This window comes from Dryas octopetala, chromosome 5 (genome assembly GCF_963921425.1).
Source record: "Dryas octopetala chromosome 5, drDryOcto1.1, whole genome shotgun sequence".
NCBI classification, from domain to species: Eukaryota; Viridiplantae; Streptophyta; class Magnoliopsida; order Rosales; family Rosaceae; genus Dryas; species Dryas octopetala.
This window is the reverse complement of record NC_141370.1, coordinates 2244826-2255621: the sequence shown is the minus strand read 5'-3', so window position 1 is coordinate 2255621 and position 10796 is coordinate 2244826. Positions and strand designations below refer to the sequence as shown.

Here is a 10796-nt window from a genome sequence, read left to right as displayed (position 1 = left end):
TCCACATAAGTATAATACACACCTCTTGAGATCAGCTAGGGCTTTTAATAGGGTTATAATGAAGGCTTAGGCTAGGATAGGGTATTGAAATGAAAAGGAAACACAAAGGGCTAAATTCATGGAATTGCAAGTATTACTAGAACATTCTGAGGTACACTTGCTTTTTTGCACTTCATAGCTTAATTTGAGCTCTTTTTGCTCACTTTTTCTTTTGAAACTGTCCCATCTCTTTTCTTTGATTTCTTTTCTTTTTCTTTTCTTTGGGCACGGCATACATACTTTTCTGACACATTTTTGTATAAGCTATGCATTTTCACTTCTTTTTCACCTCAATCAACATATAAACAACTTGCAATACCATAAAAAGGGTAAAACGGGTAAAAGGGGTGTAACACTCCCAAACTTAGGGTTTGGTATGGGGTAACAAAGAAAACGGCTTAAAAGGCTCAAAATGGGTAAATAAGGATAAAACATGTAATGGGTAGGCTTTCAGGCTTTGGGGTACACAAACAGGGCCTAAATTCATTTCTCAAGAGTTATGCATATGCCACATGCTTTGTGTACACAAGAAAAGAGTTCTAGCTCATTGATTCAAGATTATGCATATTCCAAGCAAATGACCAAATGAAAGACAATGAGATCAAAACAACGACTTATATGACAGTGATAGAATCAGAGTGGCGCGCAACACTCAAGAATTGAAGAACAGGGCTCAAAAGCTCACTTAGGTCATGCAAGTCTACTCTATTATGCATATAATCATTAGTAATGCTAATCACAACCTAAATTCATATCAACAAGGTCAAATAACATAGAATTGCAAGATATGTTATGGAACACTATTAGAATGAAAAGAACACCAAATATACACACAATACTAAAACATGCTCATAACAATCATGCACACTCAAATCAATTAGTTGGGGACTCAAAATGACCTGAAACAACCAAAATGACTCAAAAACTCTTTGTTTTTAAAAACAATGTCGCACACTTCTAAAGAATCACATCCATCACTAAGGTGAATGAGATCTAATGAAAACGTGCATTTTGATGTGAGTTTTGACACCCTAAGTTTAAAAAGTTTTTTCCTAACCTAAAAACACCTAAAAACACTAAAAAAGAAAATTTTTTTTTTTTCCTTTTCTAAAAACACTCAAAAACACTCTAAACACTTGTTCTAACCTAAAAACATTGACAAATGACAATTGCCCTTCCCCCCACACTTAAATGATACATTGCTCTCAATGTATATGAAATAAATGCATGAATGATCAAATTAAGCGAAATGGGAAATTGCAAATATCCAAAACCAAATAAACACACCAAAATGAAAAATTGCCTTATGAAGCGAAATAAAGAAACTGTTTACTTGCGTACGCAAGCGTGGACACTCCAAGGGTAGGCGCGGCCTCCTAGGTCCTCAATGACTCCTCCTCCATTATTCGAAACAAAAACTTGGGTTGCCTCCCAATAAGCGCTTGTTTTTCTGTCTTCAGCCTGACATTGCCTTCTCCTTTACTTGCGTCCTTTCCTCTTCTTCTTGCCACTGCTACTCTCGCACTCCCTAAGAAGGCACTGAAGAAGCTCTCCATTTCTGACTTCTCCTCTCCATAAAAAAGTGATCTCCTCGCTTTGTGGCATCTCGGAAGTGAGACAATACACCTCTTGCTTGGTGTAGTGCCGAATCTTCATGGTACTCTCCATTGCTTTGTACTCCATGTTAGAGGTGCACAAAAATGGTCTCCCAAGTATAATAGAAACGTCGCCCGGAAGTCTCGGCACATCTTGCACTATGAAATCAGAGGGGATTAGTAATTTACGACATTTAACCAAAACATCCACAAGCATACCACGGGCTTTCTCGACTGAAGAGTTGGCGAAGCGAATGTTCAAATCAAAAGGTTGCAAATCAGCCTCCACAAATCCAAGCCTCTTGATCACAACCAGCAGCATGACATTGATAGCTGAGCCATTGTCAATTAAGGCATTGGCAATCTCATACTCCCCTATGCTGCATGGTATGACCAACGAGCCCGGATCCCTCTTCTTGCTTGGAAAAGATGCAAAGAGATAACCACAAATCTCCCTAGGAACGTTGTGACTATGCCCCTGCTCCTCAACCTTCTTCTCAATAGACTTCAACTCCCTCATGGTTGTTGGAAATTTGGTGATGTCGATGTCCGGAATGAGGGGAATCACACGTGTATCAGCTTTCTCCTCAATCATTTCCGGATCCTCCTCTTCCTCACTATCCATGATCTCAATCACCTCCTTAGTCTTGACCACTCTAACTCTCTTTCTTGGAGTAGTCCTCAAAATAGCATTTACATGCTCCTCATTCTTCGGGTTGACGATGGGCTGACTTGGAAATTTCCCCTTCTCTCTCTAACCCAAAGTAGTGGCAATCTGACCCATTTGACTCTCCAAATGTGCAATAGCCTTCGAATTGGCTTGCATCTGCTGCTCGGTACGGTTCATGAAGGCGTTGGTGCTCTGAGCAAGGGAAGTGGTGCTTTGAGCAATCTGAGCAATCTTGTCCTCCAAACTAGACCTCTCGGCATTAGGGTGCATATATGGCTTGTTGGTGCTCCCACTAGCTTGCTGTCCATTGTTGTTGCTCCACCTGAAATTAGGGTTGTTCTTCCATCCAGGGTTATAAGTGTTAGAAAATGGATCGTATGGCACCCTAGGATAATTCCCAACCTGATTCACGTGTTCCACATCACCTCCTTGTTCTTGCATACCCATCATCTTCTCTTGAGCCAAAGATAACTTCTGCACCATAGTCTTGATTTCCAAAATCTGTCCCTCCATGGTGTTTGGCACATCAGCAACCTCATACAACCCTCTCTTTGGTCCTCCTCTCGAACGATTGGAATCCCACTGTTGAGAACTCAAAGAGAGTGACTCAAACAAATCTGTAGCCTCATCCTCCGTTTTTGACCTGAACGCACCACCACATGCCGAATCCACCTTGGCTTGGTCTCTCTCCAATAATCCCTGATAAAAACAACAAATCACATACCAAGGAGATAAGTTATGGTGTGGGCAGCTAGTAAGTAACTCATTGAAGCTGTCCCAAGTCTCATGGAATGGCTCGTCCGCTTTCTGCACAAATCCAAGGATCTCGTTCCGAATCGAATTCGTCTTGGAAATGGAATAGAACTTGTTCAGGAACTTGCTCGAAAGATCATCCCATGTCGAAATGGAACCACTGGGCAGTGAATACAACCACCTCTTTGCCTTGTCCTTAAGCGCAAAAGGGAACATCCTCAAACGGTACTGATCGGCATTCAGACCCCTCAACTGAGCGGCTTCACAAACCCCGAAAAACTCCTTCAAAAAGTGGATCGGATCCTCCCCATTCAGCCCATGGTAGCTCGGCAACAAGTGAATCTGACCACTCTTGATTTCGAAATCAGTGGCTATGGTTGCATACCGAATGCAAGATGGTTGAGTGGGCAGCGAAGGTGCTGAAATATGGCTCAGGGGCTGCGGCATCATCTCGTTTGGCTCAGCCATGTCGACACTCTCAGTCTCTTCACTACTCAAATCTGATGCACTAGGTTGCGGGCTGACTTGTGATGTACATAAAGTCTCCTTTTTGAGCCTCTCCAACCTTGCAACAAGCTCAGGGTTCATAAACACACCTAATCAAGAGAAAACACACAATCAGTAGAAAGAATGCATATAAAGGCATGGCATTTATTAAAACTAAAAATTAACCAAAAATGAAATCTAGCTAATATAACCTAATTCTAATGACTAATTAAATCAATTCATTGATATTAGACACCATTCCCCGGCAACGGCGCCAAAAACTTGTTGATGTGTTTTCTTAGAACAAAATAAACAATTATCTCATTCTAAGTATACTCGCAAGTGCACGAATCGCATCAGTAGCAAAGCGTACAAGCACGAGGTCGACCCCACAGGGAATGGTTAATAAACAACAAATCAATGCAATTAATCACTAGAATAACTAAATGGGGGGTTTTGGAAGGTGGAAACACACGCACACATCACCACACGCACACACCCTTTATTCTATCTTGCAATGTCTAGTTTTTAGTTTCAAATCAGATAAGCATGCAATAACCATCCAAGGCTAATGATAGTTAATTTGAACACAACATATTAAAGTTTGACTGCTAAAAAGGTTTGGCTAGTTACTTTCTCGCAATTGTTCTCCTAATGCATAAACTAAGAGCTTCTTGGGCCTTCCTTAGCCAGTTAACCTACATGTTCCCTAGTTCAAGCTAAGGCAGCTGTTACCCATGCAGGAGTCATTAAGTTTTATGAGAACGTCAAACATGCACAACATATAAGCTTTGACTATTTCCTTATAGAGGTCGCCCAACCCCACTACCAAGAATAATCCCTTATTCCCTTGTTACTTGTGGTTTAGTGTCTTTGACTATTTCACAGCTAAACCTAACAAATAAACTAGATGCAATTACCCTAAGGTGGCCAGTCAAAGGATGCAAACAACTAGTGACGGGTTCTAATAGATAGTGGAAATTTAATACATGCAAACATCAAACTAACAGACCAAGAGACGGATAAACGATTTGTTAGAACATGCAAATCCATTAATCGACCTACGACTAACATGCAAGATAGAATAACTAACCTACATAATTAAATTAAATAAATAAAAACAGCAACAATAAACAAAGTCCCAATTCATGCTTGCTAAAGAAATCAGAAACGCAAAGTACACAAAACTAAAGGCATAAACTAAACAACTAAATTAAATTGCATAAACTAATTGAAATCAGAACCATGCACTAAAGAAAATCAGAATCATAAATTAAATAAATTCAGAAACCAATATACAATAATAAACTAGAGAACTAGAACGAAAAGTGAAGGAAAACAACAAGAGGAGCTGCAGCAAGACAAGGGAGAGAGGCACCTGCACAAGCAATTGGCTCACGGCTATGGTGAGCTAGGGCTTGCGGCTTAGGGTTGCTCTTCCTTGCAGCCACGCCACTCTTCTCTCTCTCTCGCCCTTCGGCTAACCCTCACAATAATCAAATTAAAAGCTGAAACTAAAAAAAACCTAAAACAGAAAAATAAACTGGAGGCAAGGAGAATTTGGCTGGTGCAAGAAGTATGAAGTGAGGTCCCTAGGGTTCTTAATTAAGGGGATATATATAGAGGTGCAATCCTTGAGAGGCAAGGAAGAGAAAACATGCGGCTGCTAGGGTTTCTTCTCCTTGTAGCTTGCGGCATCAGCTAGGGTTAGAGCTTGTGGGCTTGCGGGAAGGGCTTGGTCCTTTGGGCTTAAGTGGCGCATGCAAGTCAGCTAGGCCTCCCTCCCTTGCGCATGGGCTGCTGGTCTTGGACCTTGATGTGCATTGGGCTCGCATGTGTTGGGCTGAAGTGGCTTGCACAAGATGGGCTAGGGTTTCACTCCATGGGCTTCCACCTTGGGCTTGCATGTTGGGCTTGCGCATGGGACTCCTTGGCTGCTAGGGTTTGCATGGCATGCATGCGCATGCATGGGCTGCCATCTTGCTCCTTACGCATGGACTTTGGGCTGCTAGGGTTTGGGCCCATGCAAGTGCATGCATGGCCCATCTTGGTTCGGCATCCCTAGGGCCCATGGGCCCTTGACTTTTGACTTCCCATTTTGCCCCTCATTTCCATTTGAATTCAAATTCATTTCTTCCCTCCATTCATTTCCATGGATGTCCACCACCTTCTAGAAGCTTCTGGAACCTTGACTTTGTAGAATTGACTTTGAGCAACATTTCCTGGTGCAACTAGGATTCCTTGAAAATGAGAGATTCTTTATCCATTTCGACTTCTCGTAATGACCATATTGCCCCTGTGTTATATGTTTTCCTAGAGCAATTATAATAAACCTTTTTAACAACTCTAGGTTAACTCGCAAGTGAACGAATCGCGGAGTAGCAAAGCTTACAAATACGAGGTCGATCCCACAGGGAATTGTACCAGTGTTATGATCACTAACTTAATTAAACTAGATTAAATCAACTCTGACTCACACACGCAAATGAGGGGTTTTTGATTGGTTTTTGAGACTAGACAAACTAACAGATAAATGACAAAACTTTAAAATAACAACTGAATGAATTTGGATAAAACAATAATAAGGAAACATTAGGGGTCAGAATCCACCACTAGCATACCATTCACTCTACTATGGATATTAACAATCAATAAATAAACATGTTGACAAAGGTCGTCTACTAAAAGGTTTGGCTAGTCACTTTTAGCAATTACTCCCCTTACTGTGCATAAACTAAGAGCTTCTTGGGCCTTCCTTAGCCAGTTAACTTGCATGTTCCCTAGTTCTAAGCTAAGGCAGCTGTTACCCATGCAAGAGTCGTTACGATCTGTGAGAGTGACAAACACATAGCGCATGGCTCCAAATTAATGTACTGTATGTCATCTATGATCTCTTTTCTCATGAATATTATCTTAGGATACCCACTTGTTGCCTATTGAAACTATCATCCTTTCGAGCTTATTTAGTTTCACAACATAATTCTAGATGCATGCAACCTGAGGTGATCAGTCAAAGATGCAAAACAAATAGATTCAATTTAAACAGAGATCCAAGATTTGTCAACATGTAAATAATTAAAAATCAATAATCCATAGTGAGAGTAAGCAGCATTGCTAGGGCTTCATCCTAGCCCTAGCCCAATATTCAGTTACACATAATTAAATCCATAAATAAATAATGCATAATTAAAACAATTAAAATAAAAGAAAGGGAAGAAGAAATCAAGCCGAGGCAGCAAGGTGAAGGCGAGATGACAGCATGAGATGATGCGGCTGCAAGGGTGGTGTCGCAATGGTGCTGCTCGGCCTTGGGCTCCACGGCAAGGTGGCTGAGGTGCTCGGCAAGGTGGCAGCAAGGTGGAGGCGTGACTAGGTGGTGGTGGCTGCAGCAAGACTTGTTCCTCCTCCTTAAGTTCAGCACAAAATAAAAGAAAAACAAAGAAAGGTGGATGTAGCAGAAAAATAAAGAGAAGAGAAGATGGTGGCTGCGGCAAGAGAAGAGAAAGAGATGTGATGGTGGCTGCTAGGGTTTGCTTCAGAAAGATAAAAGGAAGAGAGAAAAAGGACAAGGGGTGTGCGGCAAGGAAGAGGGAGGCTAGCTAGGGTTTCTCAAAATTAAAGAGCAGGAAGCCCTTTCCTTGAGTTATAAAGATGTATTTATAGAGGAGAGTGGGGCTGAGATTTCTCTTTCTCTTTCTCTTCAATGTGGGATAAGTGCATTCCTTGCACACCAAGACTTATAATTTTCGGCCAAGCATGGGCCTTGGGCTGATTTGGGCTCTTTTTGGGCGTAACTCCCTTTTCAGCTCGCGGAACTGCTGCGCTACCTCCATTAAAATGGCCATATCTTGAGTTAGAAAACTTGGAATCGAAATCCGTAAAATTTCCTGCGAAGCTAACATCCGTATCTTTCCAACCATATATGGCATGCTACCTGATTCGTTCTGGAGAATTACAGAATTGCTGTCGAAATTAGTGCTCTATTTTCCAGGGTTTTGACTTCTTTTTTCAGCTAGGATTCCTTGGGAGGCAAGAACAAGAAAGTGCAGCAGCAGCTAGGGTTAGGAGAGCATTGGGCTTGCGGCAAGGGCTTTGGCTTTGGACTTAAGTGACACACGCCAGCCCCTAGGGTTTAGTGCATGCGCATGGCTGCTAGTCTTGGGTTGGCGCATTGGGCTTCCTCTTGGGCTGGCGCATGCATGCATGCATGGCCCCTTCAGATTTCGGCATTGCATAGGCCCATGACCCATTTGACTTGTTGACTTTGTCATAGTTGGCCCTTGACCATTAACTTTGACTTCCCATCTTGCCCCTCATCTCCATTTGAATTTGAATTCATTTCTTCCTTCCATTTATTTCCATGGATGTCCACCACCTTCTAGAAGCTTCTGGAACTTTGACTTTGTAGAGTTGACTTTGACCAACATTTCCTAGTGTGACTAGGATTTCTTGTAAATGAAGGATTCCTTATCCATTTCGACTTCTCGTAATGACCATATTGCCCCTGGGGTCTCCTAGTGTCTTTAGGACTCCTTTCCCTAGTTGGGTTAGGTTTCCTAGTTCAACCAGGATTTCCTGTTCCAATCGGGATTTCTCATTTCTGGATCTGCAATGATGGTTCTGAACTTGATGTTTCCTAGTGTGACTAGGAATCTTCATTCGACTAGGATTTCGGCCCCTTTCCTGGTTTGACCAGGATTTCCCTCGTTTTCCTAGTTTGACCAGGAAATGTCTAAAAATGGTCCTTTTGGCTTCTTTTCTCTTCTTTGCTCATTTTATCCTATAAAAACAAAAACAAACTAACAACACACGAAATATCGAGTTCTTGCACTCTGAGTTAGGGAGTTAGTATCTTAAAATAGTGTAAAATGAGCACTCAACTAGGAATCCTCATTTGACTAGGATTTCTGCACTTTTCCTGGTTTGACCAGGATTTCACTCGTTTTCCTGGTTTGACCAGGAAATGTCCCAAAATGGCTCCATTTGCTTCTTTTTCTCATTTCTGCTTCATTTGACCTAAAAACACAAAAACAAGACAAGAAACACAAAATATCGAGTTCTAACACTCTAGGTTAAGGAATTAGTATCATAAAGTGATGCAAAATGCACACTCATCAACAATGTAATGAAAAGAGGAAGGGGAAAACAACAAATAAAACAAAACTACGTAAATGAGCAAAAAGAGGGTGAAAACGTATCTTGGCTGGTGTGAAAATGGCTTGCCCACGCACATGTACCAAATCACTGTTGGGTCCTTAAATGTTTGCATTTTAGGCCCTCTATCTTCATGTATTTAGTGCTTAGTCCCTATATTTTATGTTATTTATTTGTGTTTTTCTCTTTTGTAGGTGGAAAGCCCATAGGAATTAAATGGATGCAAATCAGCCCATTTTGAGCTTAAATGAATATTTGCTATTTAAAGGGAAGCCCAAGATCAAGAGAGGGTCCAAGAGCATGACGAAATGGAAGCCCAGCCCAAACCACATAGGAAGTGGCGTGTGTACTAAGAGAGAAGGGCTGGTCGCACCTTGCAAGGCTCTCCTTTCCTAATTGGGCTCTAAAAAAATCAGATTTGATATTACCCTAGTTATTTCATTTTAATTCTGTTGAGTGCTCATTTTACACTATTTTATGATACTAACTCCCTAACTCAGAGTGCAAGAACTCGATATATTGTGTGTTGTTAGTTTGTTTTTGTTTTTATAGGATAAAATGAGCAAAGAAGAGAAAAGAAGCCAAAAGGACCATTTTTAGACATTTCCTAGTCAAACTAGGAAAACAAGATTAATCCTGGTCAAACCAGGAAAGGGGCCGAAATCCTAGTCGAATGAGGATTCCTAGTCACACTAGGAAACATCAAGTTCAGAACCATCATTGCGGAGCCAGAAATGAGAAATCCCGATTGGAACAGGAAATCCTGGTTGAACTAGGAAACCTAACCCAACTAGGGAAAGGAGCCCTAGTCACACTAGGAGACCCCAGGGGCATTATGGTCATTACGAGAAGTCGAAATGGATAAGGAATCCTTCATTTACAAGAAATCCTAGTCACACTAGGAAATGTTGGTCAAAGTCAACTCTACAAAGTCAAGGTTCCAGAAGCTTCTAGAAGGTGGTGGACATCCATGGGAATAAATGGAGGGAAGAAATGAATTCGAATTCAAATGGAAATGAGGGGCAAAATGGGAAGTCAAAGTTAATGGTCAAGGGTCAACTATGAAAAGTCAACAAGTCAAATGGGCCATGGGCCTATGCAAATGCCGAAATCTGAGGGACCATGCATGCATGCATGCACCAGCCCAAGATGAAGCCCAATGCGCAAGCTTGAAGGTGGCAGCCATGAAGTGAAACCCTAGGGGGGCTGGCGTGTGGCACTTAAGCCCAAAGCCAAAGCCCTTGCCGCAAGCCCAATGCTCTCCTAACCCTAGCTGCTGCTGCACTTTCTTGTTCTTGCCTCCCAAGGAATCCTAGCTGAAAAAAGAAGTCAAAACCCTGGAAAACAGAGCACCAATTTCGACAGCAATTCTGTACTTCTCCAGAATGAATCGGGTAGCATGCCATATATGGTTGGAAAGATACGGATGTTAGCTTCGCAGGGAATTTTACGGATTTCGATTCCGAGTTTTCTAGCTCAAGATATGGCCATTTTAGTGGAGGTAGCGCAGCAGTTCCGCGAGCTGAAAAAGGAGTTACGCCCAAAAAGAGCCCAAATCAGCCCAAGGCCCATGCTTGGCCGAAAATTATAAGCCTTGGTGTGCAAGGAATGCACTTATCCCACATTGAAGAGAAAGAGAAATCTCAGCCCCACTTCCCTCTATAAATATATCTCTAAAAATCAGAAAAGGGGTTCTGTTCTGAAGTTTTCTTCTATTTCTTTTAATTTTTGTAGCCCTAGCAGCCTCTCTCCTCTCCTCTTGCCGCAAACCCTAGCAGCTTCCCTCTCCCTTGTTTTTCTTGTGCCGCAGCCACCTTCTCTCCCTTCCTTTTTATTCTTCTTCTTTTCTTTTGTGGCCGAACCTAGCAGCCACCCTTTCTTGTGTGCTTTCTTTTATTTTGTGCTGAACTGAAGAAGGAGGATCAAGTGAAGCCGCAGCCACCTCCAGCAGCCAGCCATCACCACCTTGCTGCCACCTTGCCGAGCACCTCAGCCTCCTCGCCGTGGAGCCCAAGGCCGAGCAGCCCCATTGCGCACCACCATTGCAGCCACACCTCCACCTTGCTGCCCCGGCTTGATCTCTTTCCCTTTCTTTTATT

The 10796-nt window shown here is 42.1% G+C and overlaps 1 non-coding gene across 1 annotated transcript; it reads left to right on the top strand.

Annotated features, from left to right (window-relative positions):
- The first annotated feature begins 3037 nt into the window (after positions 1-3037).
- LOC147283538 (small nucleolar RNA R71) lies at positions 3038-3144 on the top strand. Its single transcript, XR_015122719.1, has one exon. It is a non-coding gene; the product is annotated as a small nucleolar RNA R71 (small nucleolar RNA).
- Positions 3145-10796: the final 7652 nt, after the last annotated feature.